The sequence below is a fragment of the Panthera leo genome, chromosome A1 (genome assembly GCF_018350215.1).
Source record: "Panthera leo isolate Ple1 chromosome A1, P.leo_Ple1_pat1.1, whole genome shotgun sequence".
NCBI lineage: Eukaryota > Metazoa > Chordata > Mammalia > Carnivora > Felidae > Panthera > Panthera leo.
Genome location: NC_056679.1, coordinates 115,813,215 through 115,838,479, shown reverse-complemented (window position 1 = coordinate 115,838,479; position 25,265 = coordinate 115,813,215). Strand labels below are relative to the sequence as shown.

Genomic DNA, 25,265 nt, shown 5'->3' with positions numbered 1-25,265 from the left:
AGCTCCATTGCCACCACCTGGCTGCAGTCACGATCACCTCTCACCTGGATTGTTACTGTAGCCTCCTAACTGGTCCCCCCACTTGCACCCAACCCCACTACCAACATTTCCGACACAGCAGCCAAAGGGATCCTGTTAAACGTAAGCCAGATCATGTGACTCCTCTGCTCAAAAGCTTCCAATGGCTCTCATGTCCCTAAGAGTTAAAGCAGAGCTCTACAAAGGCTACAAGGTCCTATATGATCTGGGCCCTCCCACCTGTCTGACCTCACTCCTCTCCGACCTCACTCCTCTCCAGCCACAGTGGCCTCCTCATTGATCCTCTAACACACTAGGCACATTCCCACTTCAGGGCCTTTGCACTTGCTATTCCCTCTGCTTAAAACACCCCTCACCCCCTTTAGCCATCTGCCTAAAATACTAACAGTCTCCCCTTTGCCTGCTTGCTTTTTCTCCATAACATGTATTTATATACTACATGCCTATTTATTCTGGTTATTGTCTGTCTTCCTACCACCACTATCATCACTAGACCATAAGCTCCCAGAGAGAAGGAAATTTGTTCTTTCACGTCTATATGCCCAGGGCCTAGAACATTGCCTGACACATAGCAGGCACTCAGTAAAGCGCTCAGATAATGAAAACACTAACAGATAAAGAAAGAAGGTAACTGCAGATACTAAAAAGTACTCCGGGGGGAAAAATGGGGCTGTAAAAGCACCTAGCTGGAAATGGGAGCTCCTTCAGCCAGATGACCAGAGGAGGCCTCTTTGAGGAGATGCCCCCAGACTGAGCAAACAGCCCTCCAGGCTCACAAAGCACCATCATCTTCCCCTATCACAGCATGCATTGCGCTGCGCCATTACTGTCTGAACTGGATGGTCCATGACAGCAAGGACCCTCTCTTCTCTAGGTCCCCACTTCCTCCAGAGCCCAGGGCCAGGGTACAGTGGGCACCCAAAAGGTGATAGAGCCAAAGAATGGATGAATGAGAGGTCACAGACAAACCCATGCATGGGCCATGGGACTCTGACAGAGCCCGAGGTAGGGACGCTGTGTGGTGAGGAGCGAGGCAGGAAGCCACAGAGGCCTAGGATGCAATCCTTGGAACCTCAGGGTCTTATCTGTATGATCCCCAGCATTACCTATGACTCTTATGTGAGCTGAGAAGATGTGGGGAGGAAATGCCATTCTCACTGGACAGCCCCTGGCCATGAGAATGATGATTCATCCATGGGTACAACCAACATTTACTGAGCACCTACTGCATGCCTGTGAGCCTGGCCCTGGGAGGAGGAGGAGCAGGGCCAAACCAAAACCCTCCCTCCACAGCTCACAACCTATCAGATGACTCTCCAGGGGAAACACCCCTGTAGGTAGAGCTTCCTGAAGCTGGCAACTTATCTGCTTCACCCCAATTATCACACAATGGAATCCAGTTTTAGGTATGAGTTTTACTAGTCTCCTACCTACTCTCTCCGTGGACTATGAACTCCAAAAAGGACAGGAACTATGTCTTGTTATTGCTGGATGCCCAGCATCTAGCAAGGGCCTGGAGCATTGCAGGAGCTCAATAAATACTTGTTGAATAAACGGATGGATGAAGAAATGAGCGGTAGGATATAAGCAGGACCTGAGGATGGCAAAGATTTGGACTTGCAGGCAAGAGAAGGACAAGTGGGGAAAAGACATAGCCTGAGCAGGCATGATGTGGGGGAAGGTGTCCTGGAGGAGAGCAAGGCCATGGGCAGGAGGGAAAGAAGGGAGACTGCGAAGCTCTGAGAGTTGCCCGTCCTACCTCCACCCCCCAGCACAGGGCCCTGCCAGCACTGGTCCAGGGCTAGTGGACAAAACCCCGTAAGAAGTGCCAGGGACTTGCAGTGCCTTAGAGCCAGAGGGCTGTGGGCCCAGGGCACAGGCAAAGCCTGGCCCAGAACTTTGTCTGAAGGCCTTTGTGGGCCTCTGGGAGCCTGTCCAGGAGGATGCCGGGAACTGGCCAGAGTGCCATGGGGTGGGCTCTCCCCTGCTTCCGGAGGTGCAGCTGACCCTCCAGGCCTGGGTTATGAGGGTTAGAGAGAGGCTCCCCTTCTGCCCCCCAAATCCTTATCCTTGGAGAGATAACACCAGGAAGTCGGAGCACCTAGGATTAGCGTTGCTGCCAGATCCCATCCCAGTTACTGAGGCCCAGGGAAGATGAGGCTCTGCTAGAGGAGGCACTAAATTCGTGTTGAAGCTGACCCACCCCTCATCCCACGCGTTCCTCTCCCCATTCCCGCTCCCCGCCCTCAAGAAGCCCAGCGGAAGAGAGGAGGGCACGCTGAGAGACTCGGAATACGCGGACTCCTGCCCCAGGAGGCCTGGAGCAGCAAGTTCCCGGGAGGGCGAGCTAGCTCCAAGGCTGGCAGGGACGCCTCGCGAAGCCCAGGAGGCTCTCTGCTTCCCTCTGCTGGCCAAACACAGAATTACCAGAGCGTCCCGCGTCACCAGGTCAGGCACGGTCCTGGGTCAGCCGTGGCGGGCAGACCCGCTCTCCATCTCTCCTCCAGAAAGGAAGAAAACAGAGGTCATATGGGTCATCCCCCTGCCTCAACACCAGCCGTGCCCCGAGGGCCAGCCTCAGGCCCTCTCTAACCAGCCTCCGTGCTGGGATGTCCGCTCCTTCTGGCAGTCCTTTACCTGATCCAACCTGAGTATTTCCTCAACTTGACCCAGGCAGTCTCCGAAGCCCATGCTCTTCCCAAATACGGATGGAGAACTGAGGCTCCACTATCCCATGGTGACCCAGGCCCGCTCTTGGAACTGAGGGGAACGCAGCTACCTCTCCCCACCACAGCCGGGAAGGCAGGAGTCTAACTGGCGGAGATCCGAGAGGCCGCCCTGCCCAACCCCTTCCGGAGCCCTTCTTAGTCTGTCGAAGAATGGGCTCTTTTGGGGTCAGGGCGTCACCTGCTGGTGTCTACAAGAACTGCACCTGCACCACCAGGCACAATCGCTAGCCAGGAAAGACCTCGGATGATAATCATAGCAGCTGATTTTTATTAAGAGTGTTCTGTGAACCGGGTTCATCCTAAATTCTCGGCATTATCTCATTTCACACACTATCTCATTTCATCCACACGGAAACCCTATGAGGTGGACAGCTTTCATTCCATTTTACCTATGAGGACACTGAAGCTAGGAAAGTTAAGTGGCCTACCCTTGAACACACCTCTAATGAATGGCAAAGCCCTAGTGTGTATTTTAACCGGGCTCTTTCACATGTACTGGGGGCTGGGGGAGAAGTAGCCAGTCAGGAATTAGCTCTGTAGGGAAGATCTTCCCCTTCCCGCTTCCCACCCAACCTTGGGCACAATCCACGTCAACCTAGCTTGCAGCTGGTATATCGAACAGGATCTCTCAGTCTGTCTTGCCCCAGTTAGGGTCCATGCCTTTCTCCCCTGACAGACTGAGAGCTCCTCTAGGGCGGGGCTGGGGCAAATCTGTTCCCTAGTTCCCTCCATTTAGCACTAATAACTGAATGCCATCTGTATGCTCAGCCCCTCTCACTTGAGACTGCCACTGGAGCCGTCCACCTCCCACACGCTGCAGACCCGCCTCAGACCTTCCTCACTTACCAATTCACGAGCCCGGGCAGGTACCGTGTTAAGTGGTTGCAAAGGACAGAAACCAGCTTTCCTGAAAAGAGGCTCGTGTCAACGAGGAGTCCAGGAGTAGAGCCAGCTGCAAGCAGTAGTGCGTCTAGTCTTCCACATATCTTTCTCCACGCCTGCAGCCCAGTATCCCTGTGTGTTGGCTTCATCTCCCAGCAGTCTTTTTCAACAACGTAACAAAACGGGTAAGGCAGCTCTGAGCTTGTGACTAGCTTTGAGGGAAGAAGCCTTCCCTATCCCGAGAATATAAGCAAAAGTCTCGAGGGGTGGAGCCAGCCCGGGTAATCCATATGGACTGGTGGCGGGAGCAGATATGTCCCAAAGGCAAACAAGGCAAGAGTTCATCAGGAGCAAGGGGATCACTGCTGCACGGCAAACAGCGCTAATGTCCACGCCACCCGGCCAGAAGCCCACCTTTTCTCGACTCCAACCCATTTTTAGATTCCAGATCTCTTCCCAAATTATCACACTTGCGTTCTTCACTCACTCTTTCAACAAATTTTTATTGAGGCCCTACATGCACCAAGCACTCTTCTGAGTGAACGATATCAGTAAATAAAAGAGGAAAATCCATGACCTTCTGAATCATTTCTAGTGGGGGCGAGAGGAGAAAAGAAATAATAAACACAATAAATAAGTAAAATTTATAAGAAGACAGTGACAAGTGATCCAAGAGGAAATAGGGAAGCATAAAGGGGATAAGGAGGGTGGATGGGGTGACAGCTATGGCAACTTTAAATAGAATGATACTGAAAGACTTTGAGAAAGTGAATTTGAACAAAGATGAGAAAAAGGTAAAGGAATTTGTCATGTGGGGGGGGTTGCAATCCAAGGACCAGGAACAGTCAGCACAAAGACTCTGAGCTGGAAGTGTGCCTGGCATATTCTCGGAACAGCAAGGAGCAAAGGGAGCAAGAGAGTGTAGGGCATGATGTGGGGGCCCAAAGATGTAGAGCCTTGTAGGCTACATAAGGGCTATGGCTTTGACTCTTAGAGGCATGAGGAACCACCCAAACTCTGGGACAAAGAACTGACCTTATTTGACTTGGATTTCTTTCTTTTTTTTTTTTTTTTTTTTTTTTTTTTAGTGTTTATTTATTTTTATTTTGAGAAAGAGAGAGTGCACACCAGCAGGGAATGGGCAGAGAGAGAGGGAAAGAGAATCCCAAGCAGGCTCTGCACTGTCAGTACAGAACCCGATGCGGGGCTCAATCCCATGGGCCATGAGACCATGAGCTGAGCTGAAACCAAGTGTCGGATACTCAATGGACTGAGCCACCCAGGTGTCCCATTGACTTGTATTTTTAAAGGATCCCTTTGGCTGCTGTATGGGGACAGGCTGGAGGGGTCAGGGCTGAGCCTGGAGACCAGTTAGGGGATTACTGCTGAATTCCAGAACCCTGGTGGTAGCAGTAGAGCTGGGGGAAAATAACCAGATTCTAGCTGTATTTTGAAGGTAAAGCCAATAAGATGAGTTGAGATATTGGGTGTGAAGTTTAAGAGAAAGAGATGTCAAGAGTGAAGCAAAATTGGAGGGCCTGAACAATGGGAAGGACAGAATTGCCAGGAGCTAAAGTGGGGAAGTGGGGCAGACCGTGTCTGAAAAGGAAAACAAGTGTTCAGTTTTGGATGGGTGGAGACTGACATACCAAGTGGCCGCCCAAGTGGAGATGTCACGTAGGCAGATAGACATGAGAAAGGTCTGGGCTATGGGGTACATTCAGGAAAAGTGATGAGGCCACCCAGGAGTGGGGGCACATGTGTCAGAGGGCCAAGAATGGAGCCCTGAGATCCTCCACATTCAGAGGTAGGGGAGGAGGAAGGAGAGAAACAAGACTGGATGCTGAAGAGGAGGAGCACCTAGAGGTAGAGGGGAAGCCAGAGAATGAGGGATCCTATAAGCCCAAGGAAGAAATAATACCAAGGAGGAAGGAGATGGATCAAGTCCAGTGCTCCTGATGGATCAAGAGAGGTGAAGACTGAAAGGTGACCATTGAATTTAGCAACATGAAAGTCACAGGGGCCTTTACAACAGCCATCTGAATGAGAAGGGTTGGGAAAAACCTGATTACAAAGGGATTATGAAATAACAACAAGTTGCAAAGCAGCATTAAGTCACAGTAGCCAAAAAGTGGAAACAACTTAAGTGTCCACAAAAAGATGAATGGATAAACAAAGTGTGGTGTATACATACAATGGAATAGTATCAGTCTTAAAAAGGAAGGAAATTCAGGAGCAGCTGGCTCAGTCGGTTGAGTGTCCGACTTCGGCTCAGGTCATGATCTCACAGTTGGAGAGTTTGAGCCCCACGTGGGGCTCATTGCTGTCAGCACAGAGCCCGCTCTGGATCCTCTGTCCCCTTCGTTCTCTGCCCCTCCCCTGCTCATGCTCTCTCTCTTTCAAAAATAAAATAAACATTGAAAAAAAGAAAAAGGTTCAAAAAAAAAAAACAAAAAAATAAGGAAATTCTGACACATGCTACAACACGGATGAACCTTGAAAACATTATGTTAAGTGAAAGAATCAGACACCAAAGGACAAATATTATGTTTCTGCTTAAAATAAATATCTAGAATAGGTCAATTCATAGAAGCATAAAGTATACTAGCGGTTACCGGGAGTTGGAGCGAATGGAGAGTTATTTTCTAGTAGAGTTTTTGTTGGGATGATGATAAAGTTCTAGAAATAGTGGTAAGGGTTGCACAACATTTGTGACATACCTAATACCGCCAAACTGCACACTTAAAAATGGTTAAAATTGTTGACTTTTATGTTACGTATATTTTACCACAATTAAAAATAAGGCAGCCTTCAAAAAAATAATCCAAAAGAATTTGTTGAGCACCTGCTATCTGCTAGACACTGGGCCAAGACCTGGAGGCTATGAAGGGCCACTGGGTGCCCACATGGGCTCAAATAAGAGCTACCCCAGCCCCACCTTTTTTCCCTTTGTTCCTAGTGCCCCTGAACAGGTATCTGGAGACTGATTTGAAACGGGGACTCCAGAGACGTATTTGATGAAGACTGTCCTGAGACCAGTGGAAAGCCGAGCCTAGATCCAAGCTCCATGGCTTTGCTCTGGTGGAGTAATCACCATCAAAGATTATGGACAAGTCAAATAAGGCAAGCGCAAAAGGAGGTCTTTCGAAGCATGTCACCAAGCTCTGACCTTGGCCCTGGACTTACCTGGTCCATAAGTTTCTTGCTTTTACTTTTGTCTTTTAACCAAAAATTTGGATGAAGACCTAGAGGCATGCTCAGTGTGTTTGCAGAAACTGGGAGATGGAGAGAGATGACATCAGAAGTTAGAAAGGGGCAACAGAGTGAACGGTTAAAATCACAATGTCGGGATCCCAACTACCTGGGTTCTGATCCTAGCTCATTTATGACTGGATCAGCTTGGGAAAGTTACTGAACCTGTCTGTGCTTCAATTTCCTCACCTCTAAAACGGGGATAATAGTAGCTCCCCGTTAGGGTTGTTCTGAAGTCTGAGTGAGGGAGCTCAGTGTTGGCACAAGGTAAGTGTATGCGAGTTTGCTGCTCTCACCATTATCAGGATTGGCTGCAGGGTTAAGTCAAAACAAACAAGATGGAATTTAATGAGGACAAATGGAAAAGCTGACATTCAGGTTCCAACAAAGCAATTGTACAAGTTCAGGGTCAACAAGACTTGGCTGAGCATCCATCCATTCATCTGTCTATGAGAAACAGCCCAAGGTGTCCAGTGATGTCCAGGGAAACTGCAGCCAACCCTGCTATTATGACCTTAAGTGGTATTCACTGAGATCTAGCATCCAAAACCAAGGAGATGACAACCCCATCGTGTTCTAAGCTTCGAACTCAGTGGCAGAGATCACTCTTTGTGGGTGGGAATGTATAACCATTTTGGAAAAAGTTTGGGCAGTTTCTTGGGGCACCTGGGTGGCTCGGTTGGTTGAGCGTCTGACTCTTGATTTCAGCTCAGGTCACAATCTCACGGTCCCAGAATCCAACCCCATGTTGGACTCCTGCTGACAGTGCAGAGCTTGCTTGGGATTCTCTCTCTCTCTCTCTCTCTCTCTCAGCCCCTCCCCACCCCCGCACTCTCTCTCTCTCTCAAAATAAATAAGCAAACTTAAAAAAAAAAAAGTTTGAATAGTTTCTTATAAAACTAAACATAGAACTACCCTATGATCCAGCAATTCCACTTCTAGGTACTCAAGAGAAATGAAAACATATGTTCACACAAAGACTTGTACAGGAATGTTCATAGCAGCTTTATTTACAATGGCCCCAAACTGGAACCAGCCCAGGTGTCCATCAAGAGGCAAATGTATTGGGGCACCTGGGTGGCTCAGCCGGTTAAGCGTCCGACTTCGGCTCAGGTCATGATCTCACGGTCCGTGAGTTCGAGCCCCGCATCGGCTCTGTGCTGACAGCTCAGAGCCTGGAGCCTTCTTCAGATTCTGTGTCTCCCTCTCTCTCTGACCCTCCCCCATTCATACTCTGTCTCTCTCTGTCTCAAAAATAAATAAACATTAAAAATTTTTTTTTAAAAAACCTTTAAAAAAAAAAAGAGGCAAATGTATTAACAAACTGTTATACATCCATACAATGGAATTCTACTCAACAGTAAAAAAGAAAAAACTGCTGATATACACATAACATGGATGAATCTCCAAAACATGATGCTAAATACAATAAGCCAGACACAAAAAGAGTAGATACTGTATGATTCCATTTTTATGAAGTTCTAGAATGGGCAAAACTAAGCTATTGTGGAAAGAAATCAGAACGGTAGAGGTAGGGGTGAGTAGGAAACTTTCTGGAGTGATGGAAATATTCTACATCTTGATAGGAGGTGGGGCATACAAGTATAGACATTTGTCAAAATGCAACCAATGATATAGGTAAGATGTGTGCATCTCATTATATCAAAGTTTTGTCTCAAAAAAAGCCAACAACCATACACAGATATTATACTCTAGCTAGTGATATACATGTTGACGTGTCTGGGAGTAAAGTGTACTGTTCCTGCAACTTCCTTCGAAACACATGTAAGAAAGAAGATAAACTGGAGTGCCTGGGTGGCTCTGTTGGTTAAGCGTCTGACTTTGGCTTAGGTCATGATCTTGCAGTTGGTGGGTTCGAGTCCCACATCAGGCTCTGTGCTGCTCAGAGCCTGGAGCCTGCTTTGGATTCTGTGTCTCCCTGTGTCTCTGCCCCTTCCCTGCTCATACTCTGTCTCTCTCTCTCAAAAGTAAATAAAATGTTAAAAAAAATTTTTTAAGAAGACGAACAAGATGACCAGCTAGATGGAGGGGGGAAGCACGGATAGTGATAAAGCAAATATAGTGTAATGTAAACCGTAAAGCCTGAGTGATGGTAACCACAAAATGTCTTCAACTTTTTTTATGTTTAAGGTTTGAATAATAAATATTGGAAAAAGAAGACAACTGGGGCACACACCTGGGTGGCTCAGTCGGTTAAGCATCTGACTTCAGCTCAGGTCATGATCTCACAGTTTGTGAGTTCAAGCCCTGTGTCAGGCTCTATGCTGACAGCTCGGGGTCTGGAACCTGCCTCAGATTCTGTGTCTCCCTCTCTCTCTCTGCCCCTCCCCTGCTTGCACACGCGCTCTCTCTCTCTCTCTCTCTCTCTCTCAAAAATAAATAAATAAATAAATAACCAACCAACAAACAAACATTAAAAAAAGAAAAGACAACCAATGGTTAGGGTGTGGAGAAACAGGCATGTTCATACCACTGTTAGGAGTCAAATATGGTGCCATCTTTTAAGGAAAAAAAAAAAATCTGTCAACGTGTATCAAAAGCCTTAAAATGTTAGGGTGCCTGGGTGGCTCAGTCGGTTAAGCGTCTGGCTTGCTCAGGTCATGATCTCACGGTTCACAGGTTTGAGCCCCGCCTCTGGCTCTGTGCTGACAGCTCAGAGCCCGGAGCCTGCTTCGGATTCTGTGTCCCCCTCTCTCTCTGCCCCTCCCCCGCTCATGCTCTCTCTCTGTCAAGAATAAATAAACATTAAAAAAAAAAAAAAAGCCTTAAAATGTTCCTGCTCTTCAATCCAGCAGTTCCATTGTTAGGAAGTTATCCTTCGTCTTAAGAAAATACAGAGAGAAGTGGGTAAAAATATAGCTACAAGGATGTTCACTGCAAAATGGCCAAAAGATGTAACCAAATGTCCTGAAGTTGGGCGGTGGTTAAAGAAATCATGATGTCTTTATGCACCAGAGTATTATGCAGCAATTAAGACGGTGTGTCACAAATACCTGCCGAAAGGGAAAGACACTCTACACACATGGTTGGGAAGGGAAAGCAGGTCTCCGGAGTTACTCTGCCCTTCACTAAAGGCCCCACCCTGTGACACAGGATACTCAGCGCACCGCCCCATCCTAATCCCTGCAGCTCTTGGGGGCTTTAGTTTCTCCTTATCACTCTGGCCCTGCTGTCCTATTTCCACGGAAATCTCCATTTCCCATCTGCACGCACTGTCTCATTTCCCCTTGCATCTCCCTGGGGACACACCCCTTCATTCCTGGACACCGCCAGTGCCACCAGTTGGATACAACTGATGCTTGAGTTAAGGGGAGGGTTCATGGTGTAACTGGATCTTGCGGGGGGACTTCTCTGGGGGCACACGCTCTCTGCTCCACGGTGAGTGCTAGCTCCAACAGCAGAAGAAGGCCAGTCTGTTCTCATTGGAAGGAGTGGTCTTACAATGGAACAGGCTGCCTTTTAAGGCAGTGAGCTCCCTGTCATATGAGGTATGCAAGTAGGATAGGCAGCTGTCTGCTAGGAGGGCTAGAGAAGGGATTTCTAGGCTGACTGAGAGAAAGGCCTGAGGGTCTCTGAGGTTGCTTAAAGCAACTCAGACAATCTTGTCAGCCACCCTGACCAGACAAAATGTCAAGGGAACCCTGAGGCCATTTCTCATACTAGTGGCAGAGGAGATGGTCAGGGCACTTTCTGGAGGAGGAAGCCAGATCACTGTCCTTCTGACCCCTCAGTCTCCAACCTGTGGGGATATATCTTACTGATTTCCCTATCTAGAGCCTTTAGTCCTTTCTGGATAAAAATGAACAAGGTCTCAGCCCCTGCTTTGCTACATGATCCTGGATGATTGCCTGCCCCTCTCAGGGCTTCATTCTGCCCCTCTGTTCAATGGTCTCAGCTGAAACCATCCACGCTTTTTTCTTTTCCCAGGGACGGCCAAACTGCTAGTCACACACTTATATGAGGGGAGGGGAGTGGGGGGGTGTATTTTTTTGAGGGGGACTCTGGTTGTATTTCAGCTTACAGTCCTCGGGAATTGGGCCTAGTGATTAGAGGAAATCCAGCAGAGGTGGTGGGGGCCCCAGAGGCAGGCCAGGGGTTCAGCCAGATTTTCTAGAATCTCCCCAGCCCAAAGCATAGGGGGAAGGTTGGAAAGAGACCTGATGTTACTGTGCCATTGATACCCTGTTGATGTAGGCATGCATCTGAACCGCTCCTCCTGGGGTCCTCAGGAAGGGGTCTCAAGTCCCAGCTTCCTTTCCCAGCCTGCAAGGGCCTGCCCAAAGCAGGAGGGTGGTCTGATGAGACAGGGAGTGGTGGGGGCCGGGTGAGGCCAAGAGACAGATGAACAAACCGGTACTCCCCTGCAGATGAACTCATTCAGGGTGGGGCAGTGGTTAGAGCACAGGCAGAGCGGTCAGGCAGGCTTAGTCTGAATCCCCGTACTGAAAAACCTTGGGCAAGTGACTCCACTTCTCTGGGCCTGTGAGGATAAAATGCAACGCCACTGGGACGGTGATGAGCTCCTGGCTTCACTTTGTTTTCTTACACCCAGCCACCTGGAAACAAACCACAGAGCTCCGCCCCTCTGTGCACCCTACCCTTCCTCTCTCATCCCTTACTCCCGCCTCCTCTCCTCGCTCAGCGTCCTCTGCTGCCCCCGTGCGGCCCTTATCGGTACTGCAGCAGCCGGCCCTGCTTGCCCAGCCATTCGCCCCCTTGCCCCTTGCTGCCTCGCAAAGGAGTGGCTCGGAGGCCTCTCCTGGTCTCAGACACACAAGCTCTGGCCTTCAAAACTTCAAACACTGGTCGTCATTCTCAGAGACGAGGCTCAACCCCTAGGTATGGCTCCGCATCCTTCTTGCTGGTTCCAGGCTGGTTGTAGGAGCCTGGGAAGCAGCACGGTGCCCTCCTGGCTGGGGCGGCCATTGTGGGCTAAAGGGAAGTGGACACAGCACATTCTTGAGAGAGATCACATAACGATCCGAGGCTTCTGGGAGTGTCCACACACGTGCACACACACACACACACACACACACACACACACACCCCTCAGGCCTCCATGCACATGTATGTACACAGGCACACAGCCACAAGCACCGCGCACACTGTCCAGATACACACACACACACCGCAACATCATCCCCCAATCAGCCCGTTTTTCCGTCCGTCCATCCCTCTGTCCCCTGTGTCTCCCCTCCTCCACGTGACTTGAGGAAACCAGTGCATACTATAAACTGCATATACAAACTCCTTTCCAAGGGCTAAAGCCCTACCCACCCCTCAGACCACATCTCCCATCACCATCCTCTTGCCCATTATTTGTTCACTATTTCCCCAGCAAAAATATGCAGCGCTCACTCACACTTCAGCCTGCCCCCTGCACTTACTGGAATGTTCTTCCTCCAGATCCTCCACTGGCTGCCTCCTTCCCTTCTAAATTTAAATACCACCTCCTTCCAGACCACCAGAGTTAAGAGGCTCCCTACCCTTCATTCTCTTAAAACATGTTATCTTCAAACAGTGTATCCTAGGGGCACCTGGGTAGCTCAGCCGGCTGAGCGTCCGGCCTTGGCTTAGGTCATGATCTCACGCTTTGTGAGTTCAAGCCCCGCATCAGGCTCTGTGCTGACAGCTCAGAGCCTGGAGCCTGCTTCTGATTCTGTGTCTCCCTCTCTCTCTCTCTGCTCCTACCCCGCTCGTGCTCTGTCTCTCTCTCTCTCTCTCTCAAAAATAAATAAACATTTAAAATTGTTTTTTAAATAATTGTAAAAAAATGTGTACCCTAATCATTAGAGAAATGCCAATCAACACCACAGCGAGGCATCACCTCACACCCGTTTGGGCGTGGCTACTATTTAAAAAAAAAAAAAAAAGGAAAGAACAAGGGTTGGCAAGGATGTGGAAAAATTGGAACCCTTGTGCACCGCTGGTAGGAATGTAAAAGGGTGCAGCTGCTGTCCACAGCAGTATGGTGGTTCCTCAAAAAGCTAAAAATAAAATTACCATATGATCCAACAATTCCACTTCTGGGTATATACACAAGAGAATTGAAAGCAAGGTCTCCAAGAGATTTTCGTACACCCACATTCATAGCAGCATTATTCACAATAGCCGAGAGAGGGAAACAACCCAAGTGTCCATTGATGGATGAATGGATAAACCAACTGTGGTGTGTACATAAAACGGATATATTATTCAGTCTTAAAAAGGAAGGGAATTCTGGGGCACCTGGGTGGCTCCATCGGTTAAGCGTCCGACTTTGGCTCAGGTCATGAGCTTGCAGTTCGAGCTCCGCATTGGGCTCCGTGCTGACAGGTATGAGCTTGGAGCCTGCTTCCCTCTCTCTCTCTGCCCTTCCCCTGCTCATGCACTCTCTCTCTCTCTCTCACTCTCTCTCAAAAATAAATATAAACATTAAAAAAAAATTGTTTAAGTAAGGGAATTCTGACAACCACAACATGGATGAACCCTGAGTACATAATCCTGAGTAAAATAAGCCAGTCACAAATATAAATACTGTATAATTACATTTATATGAGCTATCTAGAATAGTCAAACTTGGGGTGCCTGGCTGGTCCAGTCAGTGGAGCATGTGACTCTTGACCTTAGACTTGTGGGTGTAAAGATGACTTAAAAATAAATTAAAAAAAAAAAAAAATAGAATAGTCAAACTCATAGAGACAAAAAGTAGAATGGTGTTGCCAGGGGCTGAGGAAGTGGAGGGATGGGGAGTTAGTGTTTAATGGGTACAGCATTTCGATTGTGAAAAATGAAGAGAGTTCAGGGATGGATGGTGGTGATGGTTGCATAACCGTGTGAATGTACTTAATGCCACTGAACTGAAAAATGGTTAAGATAAAAAGAAATCGTTAACATGGTAAATTTTGTTTTTAAGTTTTTATCTATTTTGAGAAAGAGCACAAGCAAGGGAAGGGCAGAGAAAGAGGGAGAGAGAGAATCCAGGCGGGCTCCACACCATCAGTGTGGAGCCCAATGTGGGGCTTGACTCACAAACCACGAGATCGTGACCTGAGCCAAAACCAAGAGTTGGATGCTGAAACAAGTGAGCCACCCACGCGCCCCCCAAGATGGTAATTTTCACGTTATGTTGTATCTTACCACAACTAAAAACAACAACAGCAAAACAAAACAAAACAAAACAAAAAAAACATGTAGCAAACATGTGTCGGCTTGTTTAATCCCACCTCATTCATTAAACTGTGAACTAAACTGTAAAATAAAAGTAGGGCTCTCTCTGTGAAGTATACCTACTATGTGCTGCCACTCACTGAGGACATGGGGGAACAAGACAGACAAGGTGAAGGCTTGAGGCTCACAGCCTGCAGGGAGGGGAGAAAGACAGTGAACAAGTAAACAAAATTACCACCTATCAAGTACTGTGAGGAAAATTAGAACAATGAAATGTAAGAGTGGCTTCACCAGAGAGATGTCAGCTGGGCAGTGGGGTGCACCATCCTGGAGGTGGCATTTATGCTAAGACCCAAGAAACAATAAAGTCAGTCATCAAGTAGCTAGGAGACCAGAGTTACAGACAAAATGAAAAGCAGGTGCGGGGGTGGGGGTGGGGGGGGACCTGAGTGGCTCAGTCAGTTAAGCATCCAAATCTTGATGTGGGCTCAGGTCATGACCTCATGGTTGTGAGATTAAGCCCCTTGTCTGTGGGGCTCTGGGCATGGAGCCTGCTTGAGATTCTCTCTCTCTCTCTCTCTCTCTCTCTCTCTCTCTCTGCCCCTTTCCCCTGCTCGTGAGCTCATGTACACTTTCTCTCTCTCCCCACCTCCCAAAAAAGCAAGTGCAAAGGCCCTGAGGTGGGCACAAGCCTCATATGTTAGAGGAAAAGCAGTGAGAGAAAGGGGAAGCAGGGTGGAGAGGAAGTGAGGAAGACTGGGAGAGGAAGAGGGCATGGAGGGCATTCCTGGTGGCAGAGGTGGGAGGCCCCACCAATTCACCAACCTCCTCCTCCCAACAGGTAAGTTCCTGTGAATGGCAACAGCTAAGTGCACTGACTGCTTCTTATGGATGAGCTCAAAGAATCACACCATAGGAGTCTTAACCACCCTGTGCTGCCCACTTCCCCTGCCTTCCTCAAGGAGCCAGTCTGACGAGGCCCTTTCTTCCCACCTCGCTGCGCTCCCACCACCACTCCTGTGCCTCAAGCTTGAGGGCCTCCTACAGGCAGCAGGTTGCTGGCTGATCACTGCCAGGGGGTTTTCATTCCTCCCTTCTCTATCCCTCAAAAGCAAGCAGAGGAGGTGGAACCCATGCCCTCTCCCTCACCCAGGTGGGGACAGCTGACGGAAGAGGGAAGACAGAAGCCCCTCTCCAGCTTCACCACAGCCTATTTCTGAGGCCCGTCTGCAGGCCCTGTCTTTGGGAAGCCCCATCTTAAAGGGAAGGAACCAGGAACCCATGGGGCTTGCCAGGCTGGAGGGCAGGTTGATAGTCAGTGAAGATGCCCTCAAAGGCCACAGATGGCATCATCTTCAGGCCTGAGGAAGCTGGCTTCCCCCAAATGCCCTTCGCTGCCCCAAACCCTAGACTGTGGCACACCAGGAGAGAACAGGACCCCCAGGGAGGGCTTAGGTCTTCACCAGTTGGGAGGCATATTATACAAAAGGAGGCACATCCATTTCTTTTTTTTTTTTAATTTTTTTAACGTTTGTTTATTTATTTTTGAGACAGAGAGAGACAGAGCATGAACGGGGGAGGGTCAGAGAGAGAGGGAGACACAGAATCTGAAACAGGCTCCAGGCTCTGAGCTGTCAGCACAGAGCCCAACGCGGGGCTCGAACTCACGGACCGCGAGATCATGACCTGAGCCGCTTAACCGACTGAGCCACCCAGGCGCCCCAAGGCACATCCATTTCTACCTGCAGTCCTGGGCCCAGGGAATTGAGAGCCTGACCCACCACGCTGGCTGCATCACAGAGGGAATGCCCAGGGGTGGGCAGTCCTGGGTCCCGCCCTCACAGGTCCACCCCGTAATGTGGACACAAGGGGTCTTCCTCCTGGGACTGGTTACACTGCAGGACCCAGCAAAAAACATGGATGTGGAACCCCTTGTCCAAAGAGCAAGGGAATGCATTCAAGGCGCTTAAATATTTTTTTTTTAATTTTGTTTTAACGTTTATTTATTTTTGAGACAGAGAGAGACAGAGCATGAACGGGGGAAGGGCAGAGAGAGAGGGAGACACAGAATCCGAAACAGGCTCCAGGCTCTGAGCCATCAGCCCAGGGCCCGACGCGGGGCTCGAACTCACGGACCGTGAGATCGTGACCTGAGCTGAAGTCGGACGCTTAACCGACTGAGCCACCCAGGCGCCCCTCAAGGCGCTTAAATATTAAAGACACTCAAATATAAAACTAAATACATATAAAGCTTTTTCCTTTCCCGTGTGGTCTCTCAACTTGACATGATGTGTTTTTTTATTTGCTACATAATGTCATTCTAAGTAAAGAAAAATTAAAAACTTAAACGGCTACCATGAATTTTACCATTCATCTTTATGTTGTGCAATGCCAGTTTTAAAATGCAAATATAAGGACATTTCACTCGTTTGCAGAATCACCAAAATTATGCAATTTGTATTGTGAAGCTTGTGCATATACTCATGTATTTCATTTTCACCTGAGCAGTGGAAACACTGTACAAACTAACTCAACTGTTTACTTCATTTGATTTGCCCGCATCCTCCCAACACTCTCTACCTTTGGCTGACTCATAAGAAGGACTGCAAGGAAAAGAGACTGAGGGTTGCTTGATCTTTCCCTGTGATGGGGCTTCATGGTCAGAGTAAGGTGTTGGCTTATCCAAGGGATATAATGTCCACGTAGGTGAGAGGATTGGCAAAGAAGAGGGTAGGAAAACCTGAGGGGTTACTAGGGGGCTGTGATGCTCTAGCCTGCCTGTTCCCCATCAAGGAACCATGAGGGATGAGGGCACAGAGGTGGCAGGGCACAACATGGAGGCCCTGAGTGCCCTCTATTGGGCCTTATTCCAATTCTAACCATGCCATACCTACTTAGAACTTTCTGTGGCTCGCCAGCGCCCTTGGGATAAAATCCCAGCCCTATCCCTGAGCACCAAGTCTCTGCCTCCCCTCCAAGCACTGCTCATTGCCACACATTCTGCTGCAGCCATAGCCCTGTTCTTCCTGAACCATCGGCTTGGGACCTGCCCTTCCCTAGAACTCCCCCCCAGACACACACACTCACTATGCCCCTTCTTCTGGCTAATGCATACTCATCCTTTGGGCCCAGACATGAATATCACCTCCTCCAAGTAGTCTTCTCTCACCTCCCCAGGCTGGGTCAGGCTCTTCCCCTGGACTGTCACAGGCCCTGTGCTCCCCGCCCCCCTATCACTGCCTGGTGACACATCCCTCCCCTCAGTGTCGACGGGCTCTGTAAGGGCAAGGACTGACTCTTAATCAGGTTAATAGCCCCAGACCCAACACATAGTAGGTATTCAGTAGTGGTTGTTGAAAGGATGCATGAGTTCACTGGCCTCTGTTTGAGCTGTCTATTTTCTCACAGCCAGGGCAGCCAGGACGGGTAAGGGGAGCTAACAGACTTGAGGCACCTGGTATGTTCCAGGCCCCACCTCCTTTACATTCCTGACCTTATTGTTTATACCCATCCAGTCCGGAAGGCAGTGTTCTACCTGTTACACAGATGAGGAGACTCATCTTCATTTCTTGCCCCCACCACACACACATCCAAGCTCCAGCCAGGGTGACCAACCCAACAGCCTCAGCCAGGCCAATGCAGACATCTTCTTTCCTTGGCCAGCCTCAGAGAGAACTCACTCCCAGCTGGGGCCTGTCCCGTCCTTTCTCCCACCCCTCCTTCCTCCCCCTCCCCACTTCCTTCCTTCCTGCTCTTGGATATTCCCTCTGCAGGAAAGGCCCCAGGTTCCAGGGCAAGGCCCCCAGGTCCAGCTGCCCGAGCCAGGACACATGCTTCTTCCATCAACTAGCCCCCTCTGCCCTCCCAGGGGCCGGAAATCTGATCCAGGCCTAGGAACATGGGAGCATTGCACAGGAGACAGCCCAAGGTCATCTTGTCCCTCCCCCTGCCTCCAGCCCAAGCACCAGCAGAGGAGCTCTGGAGCTCATCCTGGAGGCCTGGAGTCTGGCACCAGGCCTGGTAAGGGCTTTGTCACTCTGCCTGTGAGCTGGTTGTCACTGAGAGCCTCTTCAGGAAGGCCCTGAGCCTTTGTCAACCTAGTATAATAACCTCTTGGATCTCATGTGCTGAGTCACTTTACATGGCACCTGGCATAAGCACTCAGCCAACAGCACCTATAATCATTATAATTCTCCCCAACATCATCATCAGATTCCTCACAAGGAAGGAAGTAGAGTGGTTATTCTCCATTTATAAATGAGGAGATCGAGCTTAGAAGGGGTGGGCCAAGCTCCTTCAGTGAGTATCAGAATGGAGACCAAACCCAGACTAGCCAGTGCTCTTTCTCACATTCCCGCCAAACCATCCATTCTTGGCGATCCTGTAATAATTATTTACTTCCTAGGTGCCTCAGTTTCCTCATCCATGCAGTGAGGAAGAAAATGCAAAAGGCATCTCGAAGGACCTCACTCACTAATCCACTGAGCAGAGGCTCCCTGAGTGCTGTCTTCATGCCAGATCACAGATGGGCACAAGATTACAGACCTGACCCTGGATGGTCCTATAAGCTAAGGTCACTTCAATTCAGTACAGACTGTAGGAGTCTAACCTGGGTTCCTCTGGCTGTAGCTCCATCTATTTCCCCATTACACAGAGGAGAAGAAACCTCCAGGACTGCTGAATATTAGGGAACACGCCAAGGCAGGTGGGCAGAGGCCATAATGCAGTCGTCCAGGCGTAGGTCGATGAAAGCAGATCCCATTGTGAAGGGTTTAGGGCCAGGCAGGAGCTGCCAGGCTTGGCATGGAGACACCTCACCCTACCACCACCCCCTTATCATTCCCCAAACCTTCTGTAGGCAGCACACGAGATAAAAGCCCAAATTGCTTGATCCACGAGAAGAGACCCATTTCTTGGCAGATTCAGCGCTCCCCCCACCTCCCACCATTCTGCTCCCACAGTCCCTTTCCAGGGACCCTCAGTCCCAAGCTTCCTAGCCAATATTCTCCTTTCATCCCAGTCTCCAGTCCCTCTGTCTTGCCCCCAGAGAGGAGGCTGGATTGCCGACAATCCCAACGCTCCACCCCCACCCCCTCCGCGTACCACCTCAAGGACAGGCCCAATGAACTAGGACGTGGAAAAGGAAGGGAAGGAACGCACCTCCCTGTCCCCGCGCAGCAGCCCGGAGAGCTGAGCTGCTTTGTGGCCACCAGAGGGCGCGCGCCCCCTCCCAGAGCCGAAGCCACGACGGCTGTGGCAACGAACCCGGCGGGGCTAACAGAGGATGAGGGTGGGGTGCGTCACTGCTGGCAGGATTCCCCCGAAATGCAGCCCCCCGCTGGGCTTGGACTTAGGCTCCGTAAGACAACAGCCTCGGATGCAGCCTCTCGACCTCCACCCCGGCCGCGCCCGCAGCTTGTCTTTGGCTGACCGTCCATGCGCCCCCTCCTGGTCTCAACGAGCACTGCGGCCTGGCGGAGCTCTAGCTGGGGCAGTGCGGGGAGGCAGGAGGATAAGGGGGATTTATTTACTAGGAACCAGAGAGTGGAGCAGGAGGTGCGTAGTGGGAGTACACTGGGCAGACTGAGGTTGTAGTGGCACTGGGTGAAGAGGAGTGCTGGAAAGGTACTGGGATCTACACTGGATATGCAAAATACCGGGTGAATAATAGAAGGGCACTAGGGGCCACTAGGCAGGTACTAGGGGCAGTGGGTCATCCCTGCGGGGTATTAAGGGGCACCAAGCCTAAACTGGAAGCAAAGCACCTCATAGTTACTGGATAGTAATTGGGGAGGGTGTTAAATGGATAGTTGAAAATACTGAGTAAGCATAAGGGAAGAATGGATAACAATTACATAGCAAGTGGGTACTTGGAAGTACTGGGAGGCACTGGGAAAATGTTGAGTACACAAGGCACTGGATGAGAACTTGGGGTGTCACTGAGCCCACAAGGGGAAGCTTTGAATGGGTTTCGGGGATACGGCATGACCAAGAAGGTAAAGGGACATTAGGACAGTTCTTGGCAGGTACTGGGGACTTGGGCATGTATCGGTGAGAAGTGGGGGGTACTGGTGAACATTGTGTGGGCACTGGAAGTCACTGGGCTTGCACTCACACCACAGACCAGGATGGCACTTCCCCAGCAGTCCCTCAATGCCCCCTCACAACAGCCCCTCAAGCCTGGATCATTGTGTCATTTTCACAGCCAGGACTTAGATCAGAGATGTCCCTTGGCCAGTGAGGGTCTCCTGCCCTGACCAGGACCTGTTCCTGGTTTCCTAGCCAGAAAGGGGCGGGGGGGGGGGGGTTGCTGCACATGGACAGAGGACAGAGCCCTCATACTGTCTACCTCCCCCCGATGGAGAGGGAAGTAAAGACAGGTCAGCCCCTCATCTCTAGAAAAATAAGGAGCCCCCTCCTCAGTCCCTCCCACCAGGCTTTGGCCTCCTGGCCCAGCTTGCTGGCTGCCGGGCCGGGAGGGGCTGCCAGGCTCGGCCTCCTGCCCACAGCGGGGCGCCGGGGGAGGGCGGCGCGCGGCTCGAGATGCCGCGTTGCCATGGAGACGCTGCCGCATCCTGACTGCTCCTGGCAACGGGGTCCCGCAGCCAGGCAGGCGCTGGGCGGGGACCCCAGGGAGCGGGCGCGCCAGGCTGCCCACGGCGCCGCCAGACCCCCGGGACGGGACACGGATACGGCTCCCCCACCCCACAGACACCCCTCACTCATGCTCCCACCGCACACACATGTACACAGGCGCCCCAGCTGCAGCAGCCCAGGCGGAACTGCAGCCCAAGCCCGCCCTGCAGCCCCCACTCATTAATTCAGCAAACATTTGCCGACCGTCTCAGTGCCAGGCGCGAGCTGGCCACTGCGGCTGCGGCGACGAGTCACACGGGGACGCAGCGCCACCCGCCCCCCCCCCCCCATCTCACAGCCCACAGAGGAGACAGACACAGAAACAGTGCAATCAATACTGTGACCCCAACAACAGCCACCCGCTGACTATGTGCTAAGCCCTCCTCACACAGGGGCTCACCCAAAGTGCATCACCCTTGGGAAGCACTGTGAGAACCCCTTTTTCCAGATGAGGAAACTGAGGCATAGGAGAGCTCATTTACTCACCAGAGGCCACATAGGATGAGGCAAGGCTGGCCTTCTACTTTGGATCTTAACCACTTTCCCACACTACCCCTGCCAGAAGGGTTTCCAGAGCATAGATGAGGAGGACCCAACTCAGCTGGGGAGGCAGCTGGGGGAATTTCAGAACTTGGGGCCTGGGAGAAAATGCAAATCTAACAGGCAGAACAAGGAGAGGTTACCCTCAACTGAAAGGCCAGTCCGTGCAAAGACGTGGAGAATTGACAGCTGCAGGCTGGGTGTGAGAGAGAGCAAGTGCAGATGTGGTAAGAAAGCTGCTTGGAGGCTGATGCAGCAGGCTGGGTATGCAAGCCAAGGGGCCTGGACTCCATTCCTAGAGGAGTAGGGAAGGTGTAAGCAAGTGAGAACATGTACTGACTGTTGCTCTGGCAACCATGAAGAGGGGAGCTGGGGGAGTGGAGGGCAGGCCATGGTCATCAGCCCAGTGAGGGACAAGTGGACCCAGCCCCCGCAGTGGGGTCCAGAGAGGAAGCAGGACACAACCTTCTTGCCTTCCCAAGCAAAGAATCTTCTGCCTGAACCAGGAACCCAGGGAATGACACAGAGGTACATGCACGATAACACAGGGGCTTCAGGGTGAGCAAGGGCTTCAGGAGGGCAGCAAATGGGAACACGCTTCAGAGTGGCATGAGGAAAGATCAAGGCTAGACCCCAGGAAGAACTTCCAAGAGGAATAGGATTGAGTTTGTGAGAGAGGCTAGGGAATCCTTGAGAAGAAAAGAGACCCTCACACATCCGGGCATGGAGTAGACAAGCTGTCCCTTCCAGACCCCTCCTGCCAAGATTATTCCTCCCTGGCCCCTGTCCAGCAGATGGAGTCCCGGACACTCCTCTGAGGAGGCACAGGATCCAGCCCTAACCAACCCCCCCCCACCCCCCATCTCAAGGTTAGCCTAATTTTTTCCCTTCCATGGATTCAGGTCATTGCTCCCTGTCCTCTCTCCCAGGCGCCGCGGAATGTGACTAATTCCCTCCCTTCATTTACGGGTCCTGTTACCTGGGAGGTATTTATAGCACGACAGCCTCCCACCCTCCCCAGCGACTCAGCTGCTCTCCCCCCAGGCCATCTCTCCCCCACTCGGCCAACCTTTGGCTCCCCTCTCTTCTGCCACAGCTCCACCACCTCCCCGCCAGCCCTCTCCTCACTTGTCAGACCCCAGGCGGGGGCGGGGAACAGAGGCAGCCCCAGTGGGAAGGGGCTGATCCAGTGGCTTTCTGAGTGGAGTTCTGTCTGCAGGGGGATGCCCCTCCCCTCTTGAACACCCACAAAAGGCAACTTAGGGGCCAGGCCAAGGGAGAGTGCCTCTGTGATCTCACCATACAGGCTGATACTTACACTAACGATAGGTCACAATTATTGAGTACTTAATGTGTGCCGGGTATTAGTACTTCTAGTTTGCAGATAAGGAAACTGAGGTTCAGAAAGGCTAAATGACCCCCTTCAGATCTTTACAGCTGGGGTAGGGTATTCCTGCTCAGCTACCCTCTAGAGTGCCTCGTGTGTGGGAATACTCCAACTGCTGGTTGGGTAGAGAAAGGACCACAGGATAGCTAAGGGGTGCCTAACCAAAACACCTCTCACAAAGCCAACACTGTCCCTATGAATCACAAGCCATGGCTGATCTGCCCAGGGGTCGTCAGGGAATATTACCAGATGGAGGCCACTAGGTACAAGACACTGCCTGTCCCATATATATCCCCTCCTCCAGGCAAGGGTCACTGAGGAACTAGAATGGAAGGGCACAGATCTAGCCAAAGACACAGAAGGGAATGCTGTGACCACAGAGGATGAGGGAAGGGAAACTACAGCAGAAGGGAGGGAAGTCGGACTCCATGAGGGACTCACAGGTATGGAAGACCAAGGCAGGGACCCAATGCCCTGTCATATCCCCAGTCTCTCAACTGCATAGCAGGGAAAACAGACTCTGACAAGTGAAGAGACTAGCTCAGCTTTTCCCAGACCCTCTGACCAGAAATTGTACAATACTGATGAAGCGGCTTTGTTGACATTTCTAGAAGGCAGAAGGGGATGGAATAGGAGACTGAGTTCAAATCCCAACCTTGTACTCATAAACTCGGTGACATAAAGCAAGTGACTTTGCCTCCCTGAGACTCAGTTTCCCCATCTGTAAAATGGCCTGACATCACACCCCACTCACAGGTGGTCATGAGAACTTAGAGATGTGAAACAGGCCGAGTACTGAACATGGAGCCTGACACATGGCAGGAGCTCCATAAATGTAGGCAGGTAATACTGTGGTTTGTATTTTTCCCCGCTTCCTTCTTCTCTCTCTGATCTGAACAAAGGGGCCACATCTCTTCCCTGAATTTGGGGCATCCTGAGGATAAGGGCTTTGTTTCTAGCATCAGCCTTTCATCAACTGTCCTTGGGACGAGGATCCCCTGGCAGGCTGCTGTTGGGAATGAACGATTCACTGCTGTTACCATCATTTTCATATCATCCGTGTATCATTCTCTGTGGCTGTGGCCCCATCAGCACACACCCAGCTAGGCTTTTGGCTTTTGTTTAAGGAAGTCATCCCCCCTCACACTGCCACAAAGGCACACCACAGTTCCCACATGAGCCACATCTCAGGGGGGCGGGCCATGCTGGGTCCAACAGCCCCCACTGTACCCTCTTCACCAATACCCCCCATCAAGGGGTGCCAGGAGCTGGCCTGGAAAAAGAAAGACACTGAGTCATTCTGATTCCTGCTGCAGGGAGCCAGAGCTGGCAGCAGCCCAGCCAGCCCCTCCAAGGGAAACGTCAGGGGCAAAATTAGGTCCCTGGAACTCTCCTGGCAGCCCAACCCAGGGATGAACATGGCGGCACCAGGAGCCAGATTTGGGAGGGTGGGCGGAGGCAGAAAATATAGGACTCTAGTGGCTGGGGCCTGGCAGAGCAGGAAGGGGCAGCAGGAAGCATCTGTGAGAACTCCTATGAATCTGGCATGGGGCCAGGTCTCTATCACCCTGGGAGAGAGGGAGCCCCATCCAATTCACAGAGAAAGGCTACAGATGTTAAAGGCTTCCGAAAGGTCCCATCAACTGTCAGTGGTCACATAGCACCGGTAGATGGAAGCAGGCAACCCCTGCTCAGATGCCCACAACCCCTCATCCTCACGTCCTGAGTGGCCAGGTGGGCCCAGGGCTCAGGTGAAGGGGATGGAAACAGGCAACAATCCTGTCCACGCTGGCAGATGGAGAGAACCAGGCTTAACAGGATGCTGCGGACAGGAGTCAGGGAATAGGACAGTGGAAGTGAGGCACTCTGGGCCATTCTTCAACAGGGTAGTGCCATGGAGTATAGCCTAGGACTAAATACTGAGTCCTTAGTCTTCACCCTGGTTTACCCAAAGCTTGCCGTAGGACCTCGGCAAGGCCTGTCATCTTTCTGAGTCTCAGTTTCCTCAGTCATGCTATCATAACTCTGAGCTCCAAGGTTCTCCCTAGCAGTTCTGACTCAGGCCTCCCCAAGCATATAGTAGAGCCAAGAGGCCAAGAGGCCAGAGAGGGGTCTGCACCCAGGCGGCTGTCCTCTTCCCACCCACTGGCACAAGGGGTCCTCGCTGAAGAAACACGGTGTATACAAATAATTAAACAGAAGAATTGGAGTGATTAGGGCAGATGATTATTGTCAAATTATGATTTATCTTGTAGTGGAATTAGTATTCCCCCAAAGGGCCCGGCGTGGCGCGGCGCCCGCCACGGCCCGTGATTAATCGCCGTCTCCAGAAGGTCACCTCCAGCCACTGCAGATTAACTCAGTGGGGAAACTTCTTTCCGTAATTCAAGCTGTTGTTCCCACAACCTGTCATCCGCCGCCGCGGAAAAGGACGATTTCGTCAGGGAGCCCAGGGCGGGTGCCTGTCCGCTCCCCCAGCCCCTCCCGGCTGCGGACATGATATATGGTGCGTCCCAACACGGGTGACCGCGAGGGGGGGGGCAGCGTCTGCCGTGGGGTGGGTAGCGGGAGGCAGGAGTAGGGGGAGCGTGGGGGACCAGGCGCCGCCAAGCAGAAGTAGGCTGTGAGGG

General features: G+C 51.1%; 1 protein-coding gene across 1 annotated transcript in view; it reads right to left on the bottom strand.

Annotated features, from left to right (window-relative positions):
* Positions 1 to 22,477, bottom strand: part of PSD2 (pleckstrin and Sec7 domain containing 2) — a 74,398-nt gene extending 51,921 nt beyond the window's left edge. Inside the window, exons 1-3 of the mRNA XM_042936817.1 lie at positions 22,377 to 22,477; positions 3,615 to 3,675; positions 2,467 to 2,540 (exon numbers count right to left, since the gene is read on the bottom strand). The gene's annotated coding sequence lies outside the window, so the exon portion shown is untranslated. The remainder of the gene's footprint in view (positions 1 to 2,466; positions 2,541 to 3,614; positions 3,676 to 22,376) is intronic.
* Between the last annotated feature and the right edge of the window lie 2,788 nt (positions 22,478 to 25,265).